The sequence below is a fragment of the Phragmites australis genome, chromosome 12, assembly GCF_958298935.1.
Source record: "Phragmites australis chromosome 12, lpPhrAust1.1, whole genome shotgun sequence".
In the NCBI taxonomy this organism is placed as follows: domain Eukaryota; kingdom Viridiplantae; phylum Streptophyta; class Magnoliopsida; order Poales; family Poaceae; genus Phragmites; species Phragmites australis.
Genome location: NC_084932.1, coordinates 9,805,615 through 9,833,034, shown reverse-complemented (window position 1 = coordinate 9,833,034; position 27,420 = coordinate 9,805,615). Strand labels below are relative to the sequence as shown.

At 44.3% G+C, this 27,420-nt stretch overlaps 1 long non-coding RNA gene across 1 annotated transcript; it reads right to left on the bottom strand.

The window, feature by feature from the left end:
• Window positions 1-10,214: 10,214 nt before the first annotated feature.
• LOC133886210 (uncharacterized) lies at window positions 10,215-25,757 on the bottom strand. Its single transcript, XR_009903373.1, has 3 exons — window positions 25,251-25,757; window positions 10,499-10,567; window positions 10,215-10,401 (listed from the first exon to the last, which is right to left on the bottom strand). It is a non-coding gene; the product is annotated as an uncharacterized LOC133886210 (long non-coding RNA).
• Window positions 25,758-27,420: the final 1,663 nt, after the last annotated feature.

Here is a 27,420-nt window from a genome sequence, read left to right as displayed (position 1 = left end):
CGGAGTCTCCGGGTTATCCATTTTATATAGAGAACCAAATAGTTTTTCTTCTCTCTTCCATCTATTCCACTCTTTCTTCCTTCCCTTCACCGTGAGAGGAGAGCTCCAGCGATCTCAAGCCTTGTCCAAGGATTTTTGGAGAACTTCTTGGAATCTTCATCATCTCTAGGTCGGAATCTCTGACCCTCCCTCCAGATCGATCTTCCGTGCTCTTTTATCCCTAAAAGGTACCTCCCACCCGATCTCTCAATAGTTTGATCTAGAATCAAATCCCTTTGGTGAAGATGTTCCTTATGCTCCCTAGAATCTTTTCCTATATGGGTTTCGCAATGTGGAGGAAGAATCGTTCAAACCCTAAATCTTTGCCCCGGGGTTGGGCTACCTGTAGTATCCGGATTGGCTCGGATACTCCGGGTCCGTCAGACTTGACAGTCTGCATTCAGTTCTAAATTCTTTCTCTAGCGATCCTTGTCCTTTCTCTTAGATATCTTTAATGTATACCTCAGGACCTTTGAGATGGATTGGAACAAGGGACATAGCTATGAGAGGAGAAAGAAGCACAAGAGTGACCCACAAACTCAAGGACAAAGTGATGTTCCTCCTCCGCGTTTTGAGTCAAGCGGCATTTAGATCGAGGAGCAGACACAATCTAAAAATGTGCCTCATGGGTTGACTAGACTGCAAGCTATGAGGGCAAGGGGTACATCAAGTACTTTTAGAGGAAGGGGAACAACCCCTGTGACAGCAGGAAGAGGCAAAGGTAAAGCCGTGGATGCCGGTTCTAGTGTCCACGGATAAGAAGAAATTGAAGAAGAGAATATTGTGTTAGCTTCTCTGAAACTGCACAGACCTTCAGAATTCACTCGGCAAATCAAATGCCAAGAAAAATGGTTGACTATATGAAGAAGGCTGCTAAGTGCGAAAAGAACAGAAGTGATGATCCATATGAGTATGAGAAGAGCGTGGCAGATCCACGTTTTTGGAGTGAGTTTCACACTGATTTCTATGAAAGCATCATTCTCAAAAAGAAGAATCCTGTCAGACCAATGCAATGGATAGATTGGGATTACATGGAGAAAAAGAATGACCCAACTTTCAAGGCAGTCATTGCAGCTTGTGAAGAAAAGAAAATCAAGAATTTCATGAGCTTGAAGTGTGACTGGAGTGTGGAAGTCATTGCCCAATTTTATGCGACTTTCTCCTATGATCACTAGGAAAACCAATCCATGTTTTGGATGATAGAAGGAGAGAAGTACAAAATCACTTATCAAACCTTTGCTCACATTTTTGGATTCGATGTTCGCGATTTGCATAACACAAAGCTCCATAATGATAATTAGCTATCTCCATATGATATGGACTTCATGTATTTGGATCATGGAAGGGTGATTCATGGCACGACAACAGGGATGAAGCCTTATTACAAGTACTTAAACAATTTATTTCGTCTCACATTGAATACCAAAGGTGGTATTGCTATAAATGTTCAAGGTATATCAAGGAACTTGCTAACTCGAATGCCAAATGTGGGCAAGCCTTTCAGTGTAATTGATTTTGTTTGGGAGGAAATTCACACTACATCATACACTCCCAATAAAAATTGTGCCTATGCTCCTTACATCATGTATATGATAGAAATGGTCACCAAGAAAAACTTCTTTAAGAAAGTTAAGCATGAACCATATCGGATGAGGATTGTGAGCACTAGATCATCCCCTCCTCCTTCTCCTCCACCCGTAGCTCCAAGGGCACAAAGAACAGCTCCCAAGCTTGTACCATCCTCTCGTGGCTCTCAATCATTTATAAAGAGTGCACTCAAGGCCATCTTCCAAGTTTGCACTCACAATGCTACTCAAATTCGAGAGACCAAAGTAAGGATGAGGAAGATAGAGGCAAGGCAAAAGGAGATTCACACTCATCTGGGAATTCAGCCACCTTGCTCTCTAATTATAACCGCGGAAGAAGCTAGTGAGCCACAATTCGTGAATCCATGGGCTTGGTATGATGAAGCCTAGACAGCTGCTGAGGGTCCTTCTCATGCCCAATATGATGAGGAGACCGACGACGAAGAGGAGATGGGAGAAGCCGAAGCAAGCTCTTCGGACAACAATGGTGATGGAGACGATGACTTTGAAGAGGACAATGACTATATCTTTCTTTTGCTTCTCTTTATTTTTGGTGCTTGATGCCAAAGGGGGAGAGAAATCCTTGTGTCCTGTCTTGCTTCATTATTAAACTCTTCATCGTTTCCGTTGGATATTTGAGACATTTGTAATAATTGTGTTGAACTATGTGTGGTGTGCTTGTAGTTGAACCTTTTAAATTCGTAAGACTATATTTGTGCTAGTGTGATGCCATAGTTTCTTGATGTAATATTTGTTTTTCTCTTTCTTAGGTTTTGTGATATATCATGTCATATGCATCACGGATATACATGTTCACTCACTTTTTCACCCCACGGATTCTAAGATATAGGGGGAGCTCTCATAAAATTTCTTTAATATGTGTATATGAACTCAAATTCATATTTCAAGTCAATGCACACATTTAGGGGGAGCTCACCGTATACCTTAAAATTCAAAATCCTTAAATTCTATTATCCTTTGTAAGCTTTAATCGTGTTGTCATCAATCACCAAATGAGGGGAGATTGAAAGTGCATCTAGGCCCTTTGTGGGTTTTGGCTAATTGATGACAAACGATTAAGGGACTAATGAGTTTATCGAGTTTATGAACAGGTTTTAGCCCTATTGAAAAGGTTAAAAGAAGTCAACGTCCCTCAAAAAGAAAAGAGAAGAGGCATGAAGAAACTCATAGGGCTTAATTTATTTTACTTTTAAATTTAAGTTTAGGAATGTCGTACTATTAAGATGAATGCATTTTGGTAGTCTTGCTAGTGTCTCAGTGCTCAAAGTATCTTGTTAAAATCAAATTTTGAGGGACACATTCACTCACGAACACCGGAAAAAGGGCAGAGTTGTCTGAGCCCGGAAACTCCGGATTCTGCTAAGTGTTCCGGAGTCTCCGAGAAAGGGTCTCTCTCTGCTGAGGGTGCTAAAGCCGGAGTCTCCGGGTCCTGATGCTTCCGGACCTTCCGTGCATCCTCCGAACTAGTGTCTTGGCCGTTTTTCTCAAGTGTTACCCGGAGTCTCCGGGTGAACCCGGATACTCCGAGTCAGTGTAACGGCTAGTTCTGACAGGTTAGGTGCATGCGTTTCTGTACTACCTGGAGTCTCCGGGTGAATTCGGATACTCCGAGTTTGTCTAAAAAGCACAGTAACGGCTAGTTTTTGGAGGGAGGGTATAAATACCTCTTCACCCCCTCCATTCAATGCTGCTGAGCTACCTGTGAACCAACCCTATCCAGAGCATTCAATAGCCCTTCCAAACCCCTCTAGTGCTTGATCTTTGCAAGATTTGTGAGTTAGGGTCTGGGGAGTGAGATTTAGAGCAAGAGAGCAACAAGCAAACTTTTGAGCAATTTGAGTTCTTGCCAAGCTGCAATTCGTGGTCTTTACTCTTGAAGCTTCGTGCTTCTAGACGGCAAGGGGTCACACGTAGAGCACCAAATCTTTGTGGAGTGCCACAGGAAGTTTGTATTACCCTTAAATTGAGTAAGAACCCTAGCTCGATCTTTGTGGTCGCTTGGGTGAGGATAGGGTTGAAAAAGACCCGGCTCTTTGTGAGCTCCTCAACGGAGACGTAGGCACTTCTTTGTGAGGTGGCCCAACTTCGGGAACAAATCTTGTCTCCATTTACTTTCTTGCACTTTACTCGTTCAAATTGTTATTTGGAGATTTGCCTCAATATTGTTGCGTGTGAGTATTTGAGTGCAGGTTATTGTTGAAAAGGAGCATATACATTTTATAGATACTGTGGTAACTCGTAGAGAATATTAGACTTACTTTGATTTACTTTGATTTCGAGTTCCTGTATAGTTCGGATAATCCGGGTAAACTAGGAGACTCTGTAACCCGAAGTATTCGGATTGAGCCAGAGTTTCTGGACCCTGTCTGATCCACTGCAGAGTTTTAATTTTCAAAAATGACTATTCACCCTCCTCTAGTTGACATTAAGTACTTTCAAGATGGCGAGGAGGTGGACGAGCGGAAGTATAGGAGCATGATTGGCTTTCTCCTGTACTTGATGGTGACAAGACCCGACATCCACTTCGTCGTTTGCTTGTGTGCTCGCTTCCACGCTTCACCAAAAACGTCTCACCACCAAGCGGTGAAACACATTCTGAGGTATCTCGAGCACACTCTCGAGTATGGGCTTTAGTTTTCTGCTTTCTCTTTGTTTTCTGTTCGAGGTTTTTTGGATGCGGATTTGGCTAGTTGTATAATTGACAGAAAAAATACCTCTAGTACTTGTCACTTCTTGGGTACTTCTCTTGTGTGTTGATCTTCTCGCAAACAGTTTAGTGTTGTGCAATCTACTGCTGAAGTTGAATATGTAGCTGCTGCTAGATGTTGCTCACAGATTTTGTGGATGATTGCTACTTTGAGGGATTTTGGGTTTAATTTCAAGACAACTCAGTTTAACACTCCAGAATCAAACACATAGATGTGAGATTTTACTTTCTAAGAGATCACAATGAGAAGGGGGACACTAAATTGAGCTACATAGATACCCAACATCAGTTAGCCGATAGATTCACCAAGCCTCTAGATGCTACAAGATTTGCCTATTTGAGAGGCGAGCTCGGTGTGTGCCATCCCTATGGCATTATGTGAGGGGGAGTTGTCCTTTGTACATACTCTATCTTACTTTTGTTGTATTTGCACTACATTTCATAATGTAAGATAATAATAATAGTTGAGCTTTGACTTGTATATCTTTAGTATTTTTGATTGCTAGACTTGAATTTAGACTAAGTTGATTAGTTGTGTGGAGCAATCTTTTAATCTTAGACTCTTTTTGATGCTTTGATGATACATTTCAAGCAAGCTTGCTCCCCTTAAGATGAAATTTGGCGATTTTATGAATCGTATAAGTTATAAAATACTACATTCTTGATCACTATATTCGTAATTGCTTAGGCTTAGTCAATACTTGTTTTAAGGCTAGTTTGATTAATATCTTGCTCTAGGTCCTTTTGGTTCAAGATAGTGGATTAGAGAATATTGCACTATATTTTCTGTCGTTATAAAATGTTTAGCTTATGATAGAACCTTGGAGGAACATGTTTTCATTGTGTCACAAAGACACTACTTGACTTGATCATGTGAAAACTTGTTTTGTTGTGAAAATATGAATAATGTGGTGAATTCAAGTATCTTGTGCTAAAATATGATCCAAATACTTGAAGCCTCAAGATATTTGTCTTACCTAGTCACGCGACACTTCGCTTAGATAAGAGTCAACTTGAGGATAAAAATGAAAGAAATGTAACTAAATGATCAATTTTGTTTTAATCACTTGATATAACTAAGTCTTGGTTTCATATATGAGCATTTGCAAAGCCTACTGTTATGAATGCTTGTTTGCCTAGTAAGAGATTGAAGTTGACTAGTTTTTAATGTCTGTATTGCCTCAGCATGAGTGGATGCTTATGTGGTGGTCACCTTGCACATGATTTGGTTATGTGAAATTAAATACGCCAACCAACTCTTTGGGTTTAGCTTGTCAAGCTTCATGTTCTTGTGTCATTGTCTCTTTTTGAGCGCTAAAAGGATTATAACATATTATTCTAAATTATTTTACTAAATAAAACTTATTTTCTAATTTATCATAATTATCCTCTGTGAAATTGTGAGCTTCATCCTCTCCTTTCTGGAGCTCTTTTCACCTTTCTAGCACTTGCAAATGCTTTGTGGTATACTTGTGAAAGCTCACTAGGTTTGCATGTTCATGCATTGCATAATATTTTATCTTTGATGTTTACATTGCCAAAGGGGGAGAGCATATGCACAAAGAAAAAAATATGCTACAAAGGAGGAGAAATGAGAAAATTTACAACAAATCTCAAAGAATAATAAAAAAATGTGTATTCATTAAGGGGGAGCATTTGTTTTTGAGCTTTTCTTGATCTTTTGAGGTTTTTGGCTTGTCTTTGTCTATTTTCGGCCTTTTTGCAATATGTCTTATGCCCAGTGATTTTTGTTTACTCTTTCTCAAGTTTTGTCACCTGGATGTGCTTTACTTCTTCTATCCTAAATCTTTGTGCTCTGAGGGTTGTCAATGCACTCATCAAGGGGGGATTGAGAAACCAAGTGAAGTGCATTGGTTTGCATGTGATGAGGCATTAATAATAGTTAATATGTCTTGGACTTGTTAACATGTGTTTGTGGATGTTTATTCTTTTTCATATCTAACTTGAGTTTGCGGTGTTTGGAATTAGTGAATTCTTCTCTGTACGCAGAAAAATTACACACACTGGAAGTTCCAGTGTGAACATTGAATGTTCCGGTGTTCACCGGAAGTTTTGGTGTAGGCAGTGTATACTCGTCGGACTATTTCTTACAGAGAGCAATTTTTCAGGTAAAATTGCAGATCAATGCATCGGAAGATTCAGTGAGTGTGGTGGTTACAATGGAGCATTTTCAGTGCCGAAGTAGAAATGAAAGCAAACACCGGATGGTTCGGTGATGGACTTTAAGAGCGTCGGAGTATTTTCTACAGAGAGGAGATATTTTGCGCCAAGTTTGATTATGTACGCCGGATAGTCCGATTCTAAGATTGTGAATACCGGAGAATACACCGGACCTTTTGTTGCAGAGAGATTGCAGAAGGGTGGTTCGGTGGATTGGCACACAACGGATTATCCGATTATGGACATAAGATCACCAGAAACTTTCACGAGACATTTTCTTGCAGAGAGCAAAGTTTTCCTAGAACAGACAGTGTTACACTCACTGGATGGACCGGTGTTTAGGAGCAGAACACACCAAAACATCCGGTGTTCACGTTTTCTGCAGGATGTGCTCTGAGTTAAAGTTTTTGATTTTGTGCTAACCTGGAGATGTTTTGAAGTGTGAAGAAATGTGTTTGCTTGTTTTAAGGTGTGCAGGTGACGGTTGCAACTTGACGGTCAATGACGGGTGATCGAAGCTAAGTGGGTGCTTGGTGTCGGACGATCAAGGAGGGTCGGACGGTGTCAAGGGTGATCCTAGCTGTACACATGAAGGTCAAACAAAGCTTGAAACGGAGGATGAAGATGACATGTTGACAAAGTCAAGCGAAGGGAATGCTGGTACAAGTGACAAGGTGGCAGGTGGCATCGAGAGCGTGAGACTTGCCAGTGGTCAAGATCATAAGGCAAAGGACACACATCATCATCGGAGCGCTTGCTTTAGGTGGAAGCAAGTGACGGCTAGTAATGCTTTGAGAAGCGTGCTAGGGTTTCGCAGTTTGGCCTCAAAACCGTGGGAGAACTGAAGGAGTACGTGGCACCATTGCGAAGCCTGCGTTAAGGCAAAGCTAAGTCGTAAAGGCATCGCGGCCGTCCGATGAATGAAGAAGAAAATAGGCTTAAATAACCTTGGTGGTAGGTAGAAGTGTACTACAATAGAGTGGTATTTTGAGAAAAAGCTAGGAAACTTAGGATCAAGTTTCCTAGACCTATAAATAGAGGGGTAGGGCTATCGGAGACGGAGAATCAGCCATTTTGAGCCTGTTGTACCACTCATATGAGAGTATTGTGTTAGGGTTTTAGTGGAGAGGATGATGAGTGCTTAGCCTATATAATAAGTGAAAGTTTTAGAGAAATTTTTTTATAATTCGTCTAAAATAGGACTGATCTCTTTGAGCAATGAAGTTTATTTTATTTCACATGTTTGATTTTTCCTCCTTCTAGTTTCCCTCTCTTGGTTCTCTTGTCTTGTGTGTAAGTTTTTGCTTTTCCTTTTCGGTTTTGGTTTTCATTTTTATTTTTTGGTTGAAATTTTAGCAGCTTGTAAGGTCATTTTCTAGTTGCTAGAGATATAAAATTCGAAGCACACGTTTATGTGATGGGGTTTTGAATTCCTTTGACTCCAAACAATCAACTTGGAGAGTTTCGTTGCTCGGTATTCATCTTTTCTTGTTTCTTTGCTAGTTAGGATCTTTCGAGTGTTAAGACACATGAATTGATCTTGAATAGAACCTATGATTTATATACCATTTGTGGTGTCGTATTGCCTCAATTTTCTCTTATTAAAACTTCTCTTGATTTTTTCTTCTGCTTGAGTTTTAATATGCGTTGAGTGATCTAAATAGGAGAAGATCATCGATTTCATAAGAAATTTATTGAGACGTTTATTTATCCCTTCTAATCGTCAATATCGTTCATATATTATTTTAAAATATTCTAGTCACAGAAATATTGTAGTTTTTTAAGGGAGACATGTCATTGTCCACGCATGGATGCCCACTACAAACACAATGATTTATTTTCCACTTGCTCTGCGCCGCGGACTGTGGGTAGGCATTTTCCACTCTTACTGGCATGGACCCAAATTTCCTATTTGCGAAAAAAATCATTTGTTTCATTTATATTCCTCTGTAACATTGTAATACTATCCAGACAGCCCCGTGACGTAGGTTAATGCTATTTCTCATGGTTTTCATTATTTGTTTCAGTGTTTTGTTTCTTGTACCCATGATTTTGGTGACTTACAGTAATATCTACGAGGCACGTTTAATTTCAACCCTGGAACCATTAGTACTAAAATTGTGTATTAGTTTATAAGTATTGCAGTCACTGAAATCACGGCATCATAGTAAAATCACGAAAACAATAAGATAATAAATCACGCACCATGCATAGATAATGAGACAGGAAATAGAGTATGCGGCGTGGGATGGTACGTTATAGAAATGGGAAGAATGCTATTTCTTTTTTTTAGACCAAAAGTTTCTATTTCTTTGGATTAGGTACTAAAAGAACAAGTCCAGTTCAACCCTCTGAACTAGAAAACCAGAAATCATACACCCCTCAACTCTTGATACCGATCAACCTACCCCTACCCTCTTTTCACATTGGTTTTGCACCACGTCATGCTCTTTTGTGCCATGTCACTCAGATTGAGACCCACCTGCCAGTCTCCACATCTCTCTCTATATCAACTATTTTCATCGCCACCTCCTTCTTGTCCCATCTCAGTCCCGGTTGTAGAATCGTGCAGGTGGCGGTGCACACAAGTGGTGGCCAATGGCGTCGCCGTCCATGCCTTCCCCGGCACCATGCCTATAACTTGGCGAGTCGATGGCCTTGTAGCCTCACAACCACTCGTAATAGCATCCTCGGTCGTCGCTGGGGCAACAAGCACGACAGATGAGGAAACGACGGCGAGCGCGGTGAGGTATTGGGGGGATGGGGAGATGATGGAGGGGCCCAAAAGGTAGACCTAAGCGAGTCTCGCCACTATGGACACCAGATCGAAGGTGGTGGCCATCGCGATGCCGCATTACTATAGGGAGGCCATGTGCAGTTGGTTCGGAACTGCTATCACAGTCGGTTTCCTAACTGACAACGATGGCAAGCGCGGTGAGGTATCGGGAGGATGAGGAAATGATGGAGGGGCACAAAAGGTAGATCTGGGCGAGTCTCGCCATTGTGGACACTAGATCGAAGGTGGCGGCCATCGCGATGCCGCATTGCTATAGGGAGGCCATGTGCAGTTGGTTCAGAATTGCTATCACAGTTGGTTTCCTAACTGACTGCACTCAAGCGACTGTGATAATCGAAAATTATCATATCCAGGGTAGAGAATCGACTGCGATAAGGATTACCCCATTTGGTTCAGAGCTTGAACCAACTAGGATAATTTCAGTATTGCAGTTGGTTCAAGATATGAACCGACTGGAATGTTTGTTCTATTATAATCAGTTCAAAACTAGAACCGACTACCTTTTGATATGTTTTTATAGTCGATCTTCTTTACAAAAATGTAGGATTGTTTAAAACATGCACCATTAGTAATTAGTAATCAGGCTAGCCTTAGAAATTGCTAGCCATGCACTCTGAAACAAGCAGCAAACACAAGCAACAGATACACATATACATTCACATATATTCACAAGGGCATCATGAAGTTCAATACCACAAGAGCATAAAAAATAATAGAAACCGATAATCTCCACTTGATATTGTTACAAATTCATTGACTCATGAAATAAGTAGTCTCCACTAGTTTCTATCATACAACTAGCCTTTTAGGTTAATGACCTGGCTCACTAGAAAGTAGCAAAACTCTCCGTAGATTTTTGAAAGATTGGAATCATCTAGTTCACTTTGAGAAACGAGGTAATGTTGTGTAAAAGAGAAAAAAACATGTAACAATAAATGTAAAGATGAGAAGGTGAAACTACTATCACATTTTGTAGAATGACAAACCTCAGGAGGTTCATCGGCCATTATTGTCATCATTTTCCGTATATAGTGGCAAACATATTATCCATAGAGCATGGTGCCTGGTGGCTGCTTGTGGCATTGCAAAAACATAATAACATAATCATTAGCTCAATAATATTCATCATTACAAGAAATCGTGCGATATACAAGAATATGTAGTTACCAGATAATTAGTACAGAAAGTCATTCCGTCATTCTTTGCGTTGTGTTTCCCCCCTTTGGCCTTGTATCCCTTCAATGCCATCAATGTAAATAATTTCAGAAAATTGTCATCAACCATTAAAGTAAAATGTAAAGAGCACAATTTGTATAGAATTTGTTCCACCCTTTCGTCAATGTAAATGATTTCAGAAAATTGTCATCAACCATTAAAGTAAAATGTAAAGAGCACAATTTATATAGAATTTGTTCTACCCTTTTACTGTCATCATAAATTCTTCGTATTTTCCTATAGGATAGTTCAAGGGGTCCAGGAGCACCGTCTTGCTATCACGTGGCATAAGGACAAGGATATAATTGTCGTTGCATGTGTATAAATAACATATAAGCATAAGTTTTGTTAGTTGATCAAGTATTGAAGTGCAAAATACACTAGTTGTAAGCAATTACCAAAAGTTGTAGGCTCTGAGGATGTACTTCAACTTTTATTTCTCAAGCATAGTAGTTCTTAGGTATTCCAGGATATGGTCTTGCCCGATCTAGATGGCAAGCTGGCAGATCGATTGTGGGTCAAGGATCTGACCGCCTCCTTAAGCTCGATGGCTTCATTATTCATATATTTGTAAATAAGAAAGTAACTAGGAATTTAATTGTAGTAACATGAACATAGACCAAGGTTGTATACACTTATAATGCCTAATATCTTAGTAGATCTATAGAAAGGTGTATGAAGTGGAATATGTTGTGCAAGTCATCAAAATCGACAATAAATCTACCTTCAAGGTGGCAAAAATGCTTATATTTTTATCTCCCAATGAGGCTATATAAGCCCTTCTCATTTTTCGCCTACGTGTACCAATCGTGTATTCTCTTGCATGAAGGTGTCATCTTGTTTAGGTCTTTTATTGAGCATAACAACATCCCTCGCTCATAAACCCTTGGAACTCATAATTTATTATAGTCCTTGGCCTTGGTTTTCACCTCATTGAGGCCTTTAATTTGATTTTCACCTTATTGAGTGCCTTGGAGTTGGGTAAAGGCTCATTGTATGATTTGCGCTTTGAGCCAGATGCCTTGGATTACACTAGGAGCTATTTCTTCTTAGGAGAGGTTATGGAGCCACCCCGTATCTTCTATGTAGTTCTCACACTAATCACTTTATCCAACTTTTGATGTTAAAGTGACGGTAGCAGAAATGTTGGCTATGGAGGAGAAGGTAATGCCAACTGAGGGATTGATGAAGTTGGCGTTGGAGGGATTGAAGAGGCCATCACCGGAAGGATCAAGACAAAATGACACTTACACCAAAAAATGAGGTTGTGGAGAGCATCCCCTAAAGTTGTGATACCATCTTCTATGGGGATGTCCAACTTAATGCCAACAAACTCATGAATTACCAGGTCCACCTGGACCTTTGCGTAACCTGGGGGGTACCGAGAGGTTATGCAAGAACATCCCTACTGAGGTTGGATAATCTTGCCCCGCACCAACCTTAATTGTAATGTTCAAAGCTGACACATGGAGCTTGCATAGTGTAGCCTCATAGATATCATCGACAGGATATGCGCCATCATCTGCTTCTAGAAATGGGGTGAACCCACAGCTACTCCGTCAAGCAAGAGGGCCGGCCAATCTAGTTACACCAACATTGATGCTTGCCCTGAGAGCTTGGTGTAGCCATTGTTTGCACTTGGCTTTTGATCTGTTCCAACTACTATATGAGTTGGCATGCTGTGTTTGGCTATTTCCTAGGTAAACCTAGCTCCCATGCCTCGAGTACGACCCGAGTGCTCCTTGTTTTCTAGTGCTATAGTAAGAGCGCCTTTTCCCCTATCAGGTGTGAAAGACCCTTACAAGGACTAGGAAGTCAACTCTTTCATTTTCTAAGCCACAACTTGGTATTTGGGCTTTTTGAAAGTTAATTCCCTATCTTCATTTGTATCTGACTGGTGTAGACCTTGAACCTACATTGATCATCCAGATCTCTTAATGGATTTCCTTTCTGGGCCCGATGAGCCTCTTCTTCTCTCATCCTTCATTCATGTATCTTTCTCGTGTACCGACCCAAGCCTAGCCTATGGTAGTGCTTGGTCTTCTTCTAGATCTCCTTGTGTTCTGCACTTGACTTGAAAGCTTCTCCTGACCGCTTTTGTGCCACAAAGGCATCCCATACCGGTCGCAGGTGGCCATACACAACATAGGGTTCTAAGTTTTTCTTCACATAATCATGGTTAAGATCATGTTTATAGTTCTGGAAGTACTAGCCCATTGTCATAAAAGCATGTCGATGGACCCGTGCATGGGTTCCTTCGGGGAACTCAAATTTTCCATGAAGCGGACTCTGCAACATATCTTTCTTTCTGGGGTCCAGCCATTCAAACTTCCTCCAATCATCTACGGTGATGAGGAAATTATCCTTAACTATTACCCCACACTACATCCAGTATGTCTCTATGATCTCTATAGGTAGAACAACGATCTCTTTTTCATCGACCTCCATGATGGTCAATCGACCATCAACTTTCTCATTTCTACCATGTTGTCCCTACTTTCGTTTCCCAATCGTCCTTGGTTCACATTCATGTTCTGATGGTTGCAGCGAAGATCTGACCAACATCTTTAAATAAAGAAAAAAGAAATGAAGAAAACTCGTTATAAGGAAATGTAGCAAAATATTTCCTTAGGCACAATGTATCGCAACTATTGCCCTCATTGGCTCATGTAAGAGAGGTTACACTAAGACCCCTTAATGGTAAACTTTTTCTGTCAAGCCATGGAGGGTAACATTGGTGCAAGTACCTAAAGCAACAACATCATAGGCAGTTGAAAAGAAGCTGAACATAACTGAAAGAAGGGCCTAAGCTCATGGGAACAATTCATAAAGCAACAACACATGGACAGTTGCCATTCCACACCTTCTTGTTCCACTCCTCATGGAATATGAGAGAGATGAAAAGAACATGTGGAATTGTGATAGTCATACTACTACCCTAAACCATATAAGTAGCATAATCATCACAAGCCCACTTTAAGTCATTTATGCCTCAACTATTTGTCCAAGTATTTGAACTTACTAATGGGGGTAGAAGGGTTTAGGTAAATCTTCCTACATGAACCACTATATAGCACAATACCATGTTAAAAACAAATTAGACATTATCATCATTAGTAGTTAAACTCAAATTGCCACATTAAAACGTCATCTATGCATTCATCATTAACAGGCATCATCTATATATACATCAATCCAATCATGTATATATACATGTATACATGCATCCATGCATCATCTAGCAATGCATCAAACTAAAGTTTGGCACGTGGATACCTCATTGTCCATGGATGGGTTGTAGCTTGGGCTCCTTCTAGGGCTCGGGGTCAGTGATCATGAGTTAGGGCACCTATCCAGGGTTAGGCTCCTATTAACGCTTGGGTCAGTGGCCAGCTCCTACTCCTGTGGGCTCCTAGGTCAGCAACTGGCTGGAGCCAGGACTACTATCGTTGTGGGCTTAGGCTCCTGCTTGCGCTGGGATAGATAGTCGACTCCTACCCAAACTCCTGCTTTTGATCAGCCCCCACCTTAGCACACGGCTGGTGCCCCATGATGGAGGATGACAACAACAATGTGGAGGACGACAATGACAGCAGGTTCAGGGATGTCGATGGAAGATGATGACGACGGTGACACGCTTGGCCTCGGTAGAGGATGATGATAGTGGGCTCTTAGTGCATGGTGGAGGACGACGGTGGCGGTAGCTCGAGGGCATTGGCCTTGTTGGAGGATGACAATGTTGTGCGGTGGTGGAGGGTGCATATGTTGATTGTCAGGCTTGGTGGTGTTATGGAGGAGGGCATAAACGTTGGGGGCGAACTCAGTGGTAGAAGCCACCACACAACTTGGCAATGTCATAGTGGTGGAGGGCACTACAGATCTTGGTTATGTCACGATGGTGGAAAGCACAATAGATATTCGCGACGCTACGGTGGTGGAGGGCCGGACACCAAGGGCAGGTTCGGTGATGCGATGGATTACAGTGATGGCATCGGGGAAGAGGCTAACAAGGGTCATGGTCGGATCTGACATGGGAGGTGGTGATGACGATGAATAAGTCTTAGGTCAGTGGATATGCGTGACTAGAGGACGGGGTGGATAGACGGGATCCCATGCGTTTATATGGGGTTGCATTTTCCTAGTCAGTTTTATAGATTAAAAGACCAGGAAATTATTTTCCGAGTAGGTTCCATAGTTCAACTGACTAGGAAATTCATTTACCCAGTCGGTTCTCATATTCAACTATCTGGGTAAATCTCAGTTGCTTTGCACCATATCACTATTTTGTGAACATAATTTTTATTAATTAACTCAACATATATTAACTAATTATTCTTGATTATGTAGTTTTAATTAAATAACTTAACATAAATTCGAGTAATTAATATATTAAAGGGAAGAATTAATCAAGTCCACGTAAATGTCAAGTTACATATTATTGAACTAACCAAGCTAATCGGTTCTAACAATTGTCCCTTCATCATGATCGTTGCGTAGAAAGGGAGTTTTGTCAAGGGTTACTTCAACAAGCTGGTTTTTTTAGGGTTTTTGAAAGATGACACATCGTCGAATTGGTTGTACTCTTCCTCATCCTCAACATTCTCAACTCCAACAATCCTTCTTTTTTCTAAAAGACTATGTGCATGTTCTTATTTGCAGGGTCAATTATATAGAGGACTTACGCAACATGGTTAGCAAGTGCGAATGGGTTGTCCTTGTAGCCGACATGATTGAGGTTCACAAAAGTGAATATGTACTTGTCCTCCACGTTCTTTGGGAGTTTGACCCAATTGCATTGAAACATAGGGACCTTCAATATTGGACCGTAGTCGGGAGCTCCCAAATTTCTTCTATGAATCTATAATAGGTGTTCTTGTTCCCCTTGTTGTCATAGGCATCTATATGGACACCGCTATTTTGGACCATGCTCTTGTCATCCTGGCCTGTAGTATAAAATGTGTACTCATTGATGTCACATGTTTGCCATGATGCAGTTGTACTTGACAGGCCATTTGCCAACCACTTCATCATTTCACCTTGTGGAGGAAAACACATCTCAAGCTGACATAGAGGCTCTACAACATAATCCTGTAGAGCAACATGTATAACCCCCGGTGTCCCCAAATCCTTCATTTACACGAATAGACACATTCTCTCCCTGAAACGCCGTTCATGCACCCACTGTCCGACATACCCTGAAATCACTGTCAGGGATTTACCCTCGACATTTGGCGCGCTAGGTAGGGGGCACGCTTTTGTCATTTCAGTAAGTTTGAGAAAACTTGATCAAGCTACCCATGGCCAAATCCATGGCAACTACTGAGTCCCGTTCCGAGGACCCTAGCCGCCGTAACGTATTTGTCATGGGATACCACCTGGACAAACCAGATGTACTCCTGGCATGGGACACCGAGCCAGAATTAGGGAGCTCTGAGATCCAACGCGAGGTCTGCATGGCGGCCCATTCCACATAGGGCGTTGGAGGGCTCCACGCCTCAAACGCCGGCAGTGAACCCCCCGCTTTGTGCCTAGGGGGAAACCAGCCTGGCACTGGACAGGCAGGAGCTTCAAGACAGCCCCAGCATTCCCAGCACCGTCCTGAGGCGCCCTTGCACAGGGCATTTTTTACGGTGGCATCTTCACCCAGGACATCGCGCCGCCCCAACCTTGGGGGATCCCCACCTCGCGGCCTATCACCACTCCACGCCCAACGTCTCGACTATGAGACCATGACGCCAGTACAGAACCTCCAGACGTTACGGGTTCTCCTCAGCCACCCGCCGGTGTCCGTACCAGAAGGCTCGCCGGCGGCACCTTGGCTACGTGATCTCGCCCTCCTGACGGAAACCACCTGGCGCCAGACCATGTCGGCGCACACCACGCCTATCACGAGGTTTGGTGAGGGTCGTGGTCGCCATGGGTCATAGCCGGGCCCGCGACGGAATAGGTCCCGTGCTCCCCCAACAACGGGAAGTACTCGTAGGCCACCACCAAGTCGGGGTGGCCAACCCTCCGACCTACACGACTCCCTGCGCCAGCATGACCTTCGTGGCGTAATCCAGAGCCAGGTGACCACTAGAGAGGAGGAGAACAGGGCCCAATGGGTGTTAGAAAAGGGCAAACAACCCTACCGTACGCCTTCCCCCTGCAGGGAAGCATTGGACGGCTCTACCCCATCACCAGGGCCCAGAGACCACCGTCTCTCTCCCGGGACATGCACCACCATCCAGCAACGAGCAGCGCCCTGTTACGGGACGGGGTGTAACGCCCTGTCCGCCAGGCTACGAGAGGTGCGCTGGCTGGACAAATTTTGGCCTGTCCTAGCTGAAAAGTATGACGGCTTGACCAACCCAGAAGAGTTCTTGCAGATCTACACCACCATGGTGCAGGCTGCCAGAGGACACGGGAAGGTTATGGCCAATTACTTTCCTACCGCTCAGATCGGTTCTGCCCGATCTTGGTTGATGAATCTCCCCCATGGGTCAGTTCACTCCTGGGAAGACCTATGCAACCAGTTCATCGCCAACTTTCAGGGAACCTATTCCCGACCAGGGGTCGAGGATGACCTGTATCAGGTTCGATAGCGACAAGGCGAGTCGCTATGAGAATACATCCGACGCTTCACTGAGCGCTGGACATTCCAAGGATCACGGGGGAATCCGTGGTCATAGCATTCAAAAGGAGGGGGAGGGGGGGGGTTCAAAGACCAGAAAATGGTCAAGAAGCTGGCCACCCAGATGATCCGAAACACCACCGATCTCTTTGAGCTTGCAAACAAATGCACACAGGCTGCGGAGGCCCGAGAGCGGCAGATCGACTCCAGGTCATGCCCAGCAACCGACCGGCCCGCCTCTTCCAAAGGAGCCGACCGGAAGAATAAGAAGAGCAAGCGAAAAGCCGGATCCCCTGAGGTCTTGGCAGTCGAACAAGCCGGCCTTACACGCCGACGCTTCAAAAAGAAAGACGAGAGAAAAAGTTCGGGGCTACTGCCTGATCCATCGCACGGATGCCCATGACCTAACCGAATGCAAGGTCGTACGAGGCATCATCGACCAGGAGCTCGGAGAGCGCAAGCACAAATGCAACAACAACAATGAAGACCAAGCTACCCCCGACCAGTCGGCACTAGGATACCAACAGGCTGACCACATGGTCCATCACATCTTCGGAGGTGCCGCGACATATTCCTCTAATAAGGAGTACAAGTCGATGGTCCGGGAAGTATGGGCAATCGCATCAGACACGAGCCCGCGTCTCAAGTGGTCGGAGGTCCCGCTCACCTTCAGCCAGGCCGACCATCTGGCATACGTCAGGCGCCCTGGTTGCTACCCTATCGTGGTTGAACCCACGGTATAGAACATCTGGCTAGGCCACGTGCTCATCGACGGTGAAAGCTCGATCAACCTTCTCTTCACCGATGCACTGGACGCCCTGCAAATTCTGAGAAGCTCTTTAAAGCCCTCCCCACCTTTCTTTGGAATCACCCCGGGCTCATCGGCCAAACCGCTAGGACAAATTGAGCTACCGATCACCTTCGGCTCGCCGGACAACTTCAAGACCCAAAGGATCCTTTTTGATGTGGCCAACTTCCAGACTGCGTATAACGCGATCCTCAAGCGAACGGTAATGGCCCAGTTCATGGTCGTCGCTCACTACGTGTACCAGGCGATCAAGATCCCTAGGCCAACAGAGGCCATCACCATTGCCGGCAATGCCAAGATGGCCCTACACTGCGACATGAGGAGCCTCGACATGGTTGAGCTAACTCCCGGGTCACAGCCCGAGACCGCCAAGCCCAGTGGATGGTCGATAAAAGTCCAGGTCGTCACCAGCCCAGATGATCGACTCAAAGCAGTAAGCCTGGACAACACTGACCCGACCAGGGCCATCCAGATTAGGGCCTCACTGGACCCCAAATAGGAACTCACGCTCGTCACCTTCCTCCAGGCAAACGCGAATGTCTTTTCATGGGATCCGTCTAATATGCCTGGAGTCCCCAGGGATATGATCGAGCACAAACTATCTGTATGGCCGGACCCACAACTCGTCAGGCAGAAGGCACGCCGGTTCATGGTAGACTAGAAGGAAGCACTTCGATAGGAGATCGACAAGCTTCTTGAGGCAGGCTTCATTTGGGAGGTACAGAACCCAAAATGGCTGGCTAACCCAGTCATGGTCCAGAAGAACAATGGTAAGTGGAGGATGCGCGTCGACTTCACCGACCTGAACAAAGCATGCCTGAAAGATCTTTTTCCCCTTCCCCGAATCGACCAGCTAGTTGACTCAACTGCCGGCAGCGACCTGTTATACTTCTTAGATGCCCGGTTGGGGTACCATCAAATTAGCATGTGTAGAGCGTATGAAGAGAAAACGCCTTTTGTCACGCCCTTTGGGATCTTTTGTTATATAAAAATGCCTTTTGGCCTGAAATATGCCGACGCCACTTACCAACGGTGCATTCAACTCATTCTCCGACCACAGCTCGGTAGAAACATCGAGGCATACGTGGACGATGTGGTCATCAAGAGTCGGATCAAGACAGACCTAGTCGCCGACCTCCAAGAAACATTTGATAATCTCCGGAAGTACCGTATGAAGCTGAACCCAGAGAAGTGTACATTCGGTGTTCCATCCGGAAAGCTGCTGGGGTTCCTCGTATCTCATCGGGGGATTGAGGCAAACCTCGACAAGATCAAAGCCATCGGCCATATGCGGCTGCCACCAGGTTAAAGGAAGTCCAGAAACTAACATGATGCATTGCTGCCCTAAGCAAGTTTATCTCAAGGCTGGGGAAAAAGGGATTGCCATTCTTCAGACTCCTGAAGAAAAATGACCACTTCCTGTGGACACCAGAGGCGGAAACGGCATTCCAAGAACTCAAAAGGTACATCTTCACCCCTCCCGTACTAACCGCGTCTTGGGCCAACGAGGAGCTCTTGTTCTATGTTGTCGCGACACCACATGTCGCAAGCGCGGTCCTGATCACCAAGCGAGAGGGCCTCCAGCGACCAGTATACTACATCAGTGAGGTCTTACACGATGCTAAGGCTCGATACCCACAGGCTCAGAAACTGTTGTATGCCATCATGATAGCCTCTCGCAAGCTCAGACACAACTTTCAGGCTCACAAAATCAAGGTGATCTCCTCATTCCCAATTAGGGAAATTCTCCATAATAGAGATGCAACAGGGAGAATAGCAAAGTGGACAGTGGATCTTGGGGGATTCAACCTTCAGTTCATCCCTTGAACTTCTATCAAGTCTCAGGCACTGGCCAATTTCGTAGCCGAGTGGTTGTCCTCTGAGCCTGAGCAGGTGCAGCGACCGGAGGCAGATGAGCACTGGACCTTGCATTTTGACGGGTCATTCACGCTGAAGGGAGCTGGAGCTGGGGTGGTTCTGACCTCACCCACTGGTGACATCCTCAGGTATATCGTTCAATTGTATTTTCCAGCCACTAATAACACTGCTGAATATGAGGGCCTCTTGCCCAGAATGTGAGCAGCCTCCACACTTGGGATTACACTATTATTAGCGATAGAGGACTCGCTACTAGTTGTAAACTAGGTGCAAAAGGAGTTTCAATGCTCTAACCCGACGATGACGGCATACCTCACCGAAGTGAGAAAACTAGAGCGACGCTTCATCGGCTTTGAGGTCAAGCACGTCCCTCGCAAGGACAACTTCCTAGCCGATGAGCTGGCCCGACTAGCTTCTTCTCGAGAATTTTTCCCGATCTTCTTTGAAGAAAGACTCTCATGACCATCTACCACGGCCTCGGGCCAAGGTGACGGGGATGCTCCGCTCAAAAATAGAGCACCCGAGACAACACCTTTGGAGGCAACGCCTCCTTCGATGCCGCCGACCTCGGGTGACCATCATGTGGTCGCCCTACTCGGTTCGGGTACGACCTGGATGGATCAGATCTTGGACTACCTTCAGAACTGAGCAATCCCTAATGATGATGCATCAGCAGAAAAGGTCTCGCAGCAAGCCCGCAGATACTCCCTGGTAGAGGGATGCCTCTACCGCCGAGAGAGCAACAACCTCTTACTGAAATGCATCACTCAGGAAGAGGGGAGCACAATGCTCTCTAATATCCATGGATGCATATGTGGTAGCCACGCTTCATACCACACTCTGGTCAGAAAGGCGTTCCGGCAAGGATTTTATTGGCTCACTACCCTCTAGGATGCTTGCGAGTTGGTGAAACGATGCAAGTCGTGCCAGTACCACGACAGAAATACCAACCTACCAGCCCAGGCACTGCAAACTATATCACTCTCTTGGCCTTTCACTGTCTAGGGGCTCGATATTGTGGGACCATTCCCAAAATCCCCAGGCGGTTTTGAGTTCCTGTTCGTGGCAATCGATAAATTCACTAAGTGGATCGAGGACGAGCCCGTCAGGAAGATCACCACCACAGCAGCGATTAAGTTCATACGGAGGCAGGTAGTGCGATTTGGCAGTCCAAGCCGCATAATCATGTTCAATGAAACTCAATTCGCCAGTAGTGCTTTCCAAGACTACTACGAGCAAATCGGGACTAAGGTTTGCTATGCATCTGTGGCTCACCCCCAAAGAAATGGACAAGTCGAGAGGGCAAATGGGATGATACTACAAGGGATCAAAACCCGAGCTTTTGATCAGCTTAAAAGCTATTCAAGGCATTGGGTGGACGAACTCTTCATGGTACTCTGGTTGCTACGGACGACCCTCAGCTGGGCCACGGCCAAAACCCCTTTCTTCTTGGTCTTTGGCGCAAAATCCATGCTCCCCTCCGAAATTGCCCTCCAGTCACCCTAAGTCAGCATCTACTCAGACAATGACCAAGTGGTGCGACGAGAGGACGACATAAACCTGATTGAAGAGTTCCGCGATCGCACTCTAATTCGAGCCGCCCGGTATCAGTAGAGCCTCAGACACTACCATGATCGAAGGGTACGACAATGAACACTGGTCGTAGGCGACCTCATCCTTAGGCAAATTCAGAATAAGGCTGGTCAAAATAAGCTCTCCCCCAAATGGGAGGGACCCTACAAGGTGGTCAATGTCACCCGACCTGGCACGGTCAAGTTAGCCATGGAGGACGGCCGTGAGTTACACAACTCTTGGAACATTGCCCTGTTATGCAAGTTCTACGTGTAGGGTCGCTAAAAAACGGGCATGTTTTCTCTATTTTTGTAGGACCTTCCGGACGAGCGTGAAATACGACCTGTAAGTCCTCAAATTAAAAAACCAGACTCCTTGTTTTGTAGGACCTCCTGACCAAAAACAGACTCCCCGCAAATTGGACTTCCAACCATAGCGTCCGACCGCGCTTGACGGCCACTACCATACCTGGAGACCAGCGCGAGGCTGACGTGTAAGACCTGCCATACACTCACCTCTATCTGCCCCTTGAACAAGTCAAGGAACCACTTATACTCCTCCCTGTGACAACAGCTCGCCGCTCCAGGGATCGAACGACGACCAGCATAGGGGCCAGGATGCGCGACTGACGCAAAAGCCCTGCTAGGGCTGTTGACCAGCCCTAGCACACCCCGAAGACCTCGCTTCCATTTTTCCAACTCTTCCTCCTCATCGATCCTCTTATCCAGAAGGTTCCAAACAATCTCCTCCTCGTCATCTGAAATATCGATGACATTAACCAGGGGGTCCGCCCAGGCAGGACAGCGAGACAGCCCTGCAGAGGGTGGCCTTCTGAAGAACGGCGTAGGCTTGCCGGTCGTGGGTGTTGTTCGGGCGGGTATCAGCTCTGATCTCGTGATCACGACCACGACAGAAGATTCGTCCGGAAGCACCACGACAGGCAAATTCGGGGAGTGAAATAAAACCCCCTCCACCGATTCATCCAAAATCATCAACCTCTCCAGTAAGAAGGGAGGGGAACATGCCATGACCTCTGGGTCCGTCTACTCTACAGAGCCGAGCACAAGATGGGACAAAGAAACTCGACTCTAGGCGCAAAAGTGCTCAAAAGAAGGAAAGAGTGGAGAAGGATTCGGAGGACCCTCAAACACCCGTCCTTTGAAAAGACTACAACAAAACCTTCAAACCGCTCGAAAACCAAGAGGGCACGCAGAAAGAGCCAAAAGTCCTTCAGGTCCAAACGGCAATAAAATATGCCTCCCCCTTTCTTCTCCTCCCAGAACATTTGAAACCTCCCCCGTGATGCGAAGCTCAAAGGTTAAAACTTTGAGGACGGACAGCGTCAATAACCACTCCTGGGGCAAACTGCGCTTTCCCTGGGACCCAGGTGATAGGATCAGGCCAAACCGCGATCACAGGGGAGCTTGGGGGCTACTGTCGGTGTACCAAGTAAAGAGGTACCCCAGCTAAACAAGACCCACGTAGGGTGCAAACAGCCAGGGGAACATTTCCTAAAAATCTAATCAGTTGATGAGCTACCCCGACCATTGCAAAGCCTCCAGTGACCAATCTGGCCGCATCTTCACACAAACCCACGACCAGCCCCCTGGTCGCTGGACCTGATTGGACACTTGCCCGGGCAATTCTCTTCACCAGGCACCGGCCCCGATGGATAAGGTCATAGGCGGTGTAGGGGGCGTGTCCCATCCCGTAGCATTAAAGGCTACGGAGTGCCTACATGTTAGTTCTCCCTCTCCCTACTATATAAAGGGATGAAGATCCCATTGTAACACAGACAGATCAGATCTGGCAATCTGCTAGAATACTGCTGTAACCAAGTAAGATCTACTATAACACAAAAAACAAGACGTAGGGTTGTTATTCTCCGGGAGACCCAAACATGTATAACCCCCAGTATCCCCAAATCTTCGTTTACACGAATAGACATATTCTCTCCCTGAAACATCGTTCACGCACCCACCGTCCGACATACCCCAGAATCACTGTCAGAGATTTACCCTCGACACATCTAATAGCTCCTTTCCATATTCACCTAAATAAATACAAAATTCCTTATTCATGAACTCAAGAATGAAAAGGTCTAAACCCTAAATTGGAGCAAGATGCACAAAGAATAATATCTAAAATTGATGGCTAAATTCATATGGATCTCTAACATGCACCAAGAATACTATCTAAAATTGAAGCCATAAATGGCTAAAACCACATTCATCTCTCATTCACCTAAACCCTAGAGCTAGCCATTCTAGATCTAATATATGGAATCAAGGTAGCTAGATAAAAACTACATACCTTGAATCACAAAAAAATCAAAGCCTCTTTCAAAATTTGAGTCTCCTCCTCCCAAATATTGAAAAATGGTTGCCGCCCTCAAGTGGCTCCTGTTCAGACCAAGCAACTCTGCTTTGTCTGATTAACAGCTAGTCGTGATAAGTATATTGTGCTAGATTATCACAATTAGTTTTAGTCACCATCTCACTGTGATAATCTAGAAATTATTGCAACGGTTCTTGGATGGGCCCTACGACAATAATGAAGGTATTCTAGTTGGTTGTAGCAACAAATTGACTAGGATAAAATCCAGTCGGTTCTAGGCTGGAACCAATTGTGGTAAGTGGTTAAAAACTGTGGTAAGTGGTTAAAAACTGACCGAAATGATTTGAGAAGGCCATTGAGAAAACAATTGACTGTGATAACCATATCACACTCAGTTTTTGAAATCAACTACAATCATGGCATTTGAACCAACTATACTCAGGGTTTTCATAGTAGTGCCGACTAATGCAGTCAACGCTGACATCTATGCCGTTGATGTGCAGCGCCAGCCCTAACCTTTGCTAGGGACGGGGACGTGGAGTTACATAGTTGATTGAATCGGGGAGCATACGCCATCTCTCCCTAAGCAGTGTTGGAGAGCGATTGATGCCAGTGCCTAGTCTGCCCCTCCCTGTCGTGCGTGCTGCATGCAGCTCGATCGCATGGATCAATGCAACAGCGCTTACGTGCTGGTAGCTGCTCTCGATTTATTGCAACTGCTCTTGATTAGTGGTTGTACGTGCAGGGCTGGTCCTAAGATTTTAGTGGCCCGAGGCGAAACTAAAAACAGAGCCCATTGAATTGTAACATAAAAAATTAATTAATATATAAAGTAAAGGTAATATTCAGTACATTAAAAATTGTTTCCGATAAACACTTAAAGTTCAGATATCAAATAACATACTATTCTATGTTTTCTACAATTATACTGCAAAATAGAGTAGCTGATCTAGCTTTTTATTAGCAACGACTGAGAAGAATATGTAATTATCCCTTCCAAGAACATCACAATTAACCAGAGAAAAAAATGATCATCCCATTGTTCGTTTTTTCTACGAGAATCATCGTGTTTCTTTTCACTTGTTGATTCAGTTATCTGGTGAAGCTAATAATTTTTCTATAGTTTAATTAGCTCATTTTCGCTAAAGGCGGTTCGAGTCTAAAACAATCATAATGCTAACATAAAGGAGGATATATTGTTTGGTAATTAGTGGTACCTCTACCTTCTCCTTTATTTTGGAGAACTACATAACAGTACTAGATTGAAGCTTCTAGCTTCAATGAATATGCTAGTACAACAGTGCAACACCTGGCTAGATCTCAATGAGTTTAGGTATCCTTTTGGAAACTAAAGTACTAGCAATGCATTATAGATGATCTAGGTTATTGAAACATGCTTGCATTCATGCAACTGTATGTATTAGATAGGGGCACTAGTGATTTGTTTTGGATCCTCAGACAAGGCCGTTGTAAAACCATGTATAGGGTCAGCAAACCTGAGCGATGAGACAAACATAGGAGCCTCGGTGTGAATGATCCCTCCGGGGGAGGCACCCACCCAGACGCCGTCTCTGAAGAGCATGTGTGGTTCACGAGATCGGACGGCCCGTACCGACCGATGAGGACGTGATCCACTACGCAGCACCTGAGGCCCGAAGAAGGCGAATCAAGACTGCATCATCTGCATGAGAGGAACTGAAGAAATCAAAGCAGCAAAGCTATTTCTTTTAGACCGGTCAAAAGCCAAAGCTCATACATGTATACATATATGAGAGGAGGCCTCTAGATTTTTGGGGCCTGAGGCGACCACCCCGCCTACCCCCATCTAGAGCTAGCCCTGTGTACATGCTAGCTCTTGCCCAGTGCGAGTTCAAGAGTGGTCTGAGCCATGGCAGCTTCAAGCCATGCCAAGGCATGATTTGGGCGGTGTATAGGGAGAAAGGAAATGAGAAGAGAGAGATGAGGAATTGAAGGAAGAAGGAGAGGGGAGTAAGGTGCTGACATGTGGGCTCGTTACTTCTTTTTAGGATATGAGGAGAGAGGTGATGATGTGGATGATGACATAGACACCACCGTGTCAAAGCCAATGCCGCATAAGATATAAACCACCTTTAAATTGGCTAGGAGGGTAATTTGACCGGTATCGAGAGTTGAGGGGTAAGATTCCTAGTTTTCTAAATACAATCCACAATTTTGCAAGTTGTTAAGTCTATATAGACCAAATTGGTGAATAGATTGATAGGTATAGGCGAACAATCCACAATTTTGCAATTGGCGAATAGACTGATAGGTATAGGCGAACAATCCACACAACTTTAAAGACATTCTTCTGTTTAACAAGAAGAAAAAAAAAAGAGGAGCTCCCAGTAATGGGAGCCAATATTCGTGATGCATACAATTCAACTGACAGCGACTGGAGCAGAACTATCTCGAACAGGACTAGTCATTAGTGCAGTTGTTTGAAGCTCCAAATGAGAGGGCATGCAAGTTCGAGAACACAACGAGCCGGGTGATGTGGGCTGAAAGCGGCCTGGCAATCGCATTGGATCGAGACTTGGCGCCAAACTTAAGTGTTCTAAACCAACTGTTTTGAAAAGGGCCTTCCACAGTGGTTGCTATATGGGGGTATCTTACATATGCACGTTGGTGATATGTCTTAGAGATGACAGTATATTTAAATTAGATCTGTAAGTAGAATTTAATATGATTAAAATTTCAATTAGAATTTAGAGTGATAATAGATTTTAACGTGATTAAAGATACATTAACATACTTTATATAAGAGGAAGCAGAAGCCGTAGACACAAAGATTCGACTATCAAAACTCTACCTGCCACCTCTTCATAAACCCCCTATGAAACCCTAACCAGGTACGGTGCTAATACACCGGCGCACGACGTTTCATTCCTGTACGTGTGAATACCGTAGAGGTGTGGCTGTCGTTGTTACGTGCTGATCGGCGACAAGAACACTATGATGAGATCGACTACTTCATCTTTGTGGTCAGTGAGGTGGTCGACGTGATCGACTACTTCCGCTTCGTGGTTGCAGAGCTGGTCGAAGAGCTACCTCTTTCTGCATTGACGTACACAACGTTAGATCGGTCTACTCCAACTCTTCTTCTGTTGATCTATGTATCTTGTGGTAACGATCTATGATCCTCTATTCACATGATTTCTTGGTTGAACACGATAGAGAAAATTTTATTTTATATTAGCGTAACATATCCATTCTCTAACAATACATGACTGCATGTATGTGGACCTGTTCCACGATGGACTGTTGTGGACATTATTTCTCTATAAGAAAACTTCAAAATCAAGCTGCCACAAATGCTTTTAATAATCGCCAACGTCTTGCAAAAATATTGAGGTAGGAGTACTTCAGATGGTTCATATAAGACAAATACCTGCAAACAAGTGGTTTCGCATTTTTATTTACTAGAACAAACAAAGTTTTCTTCTTCTACTAACTTCAGTCCTCGTTGGTTATGTTTGTTAACTTATTGTAAACAAATAATTGCAGCATTCCTTGCTCATCATCAATCATGTAGGTATTTTCTAGTGCTATGCGTTCTCCCTTTTATTGACATGAACTTCTTTTTGGGCTTTCTCCCAATGAGATGGTCTCTAGGAAAGAGAACAAGATCAGGGAGGATACACATAT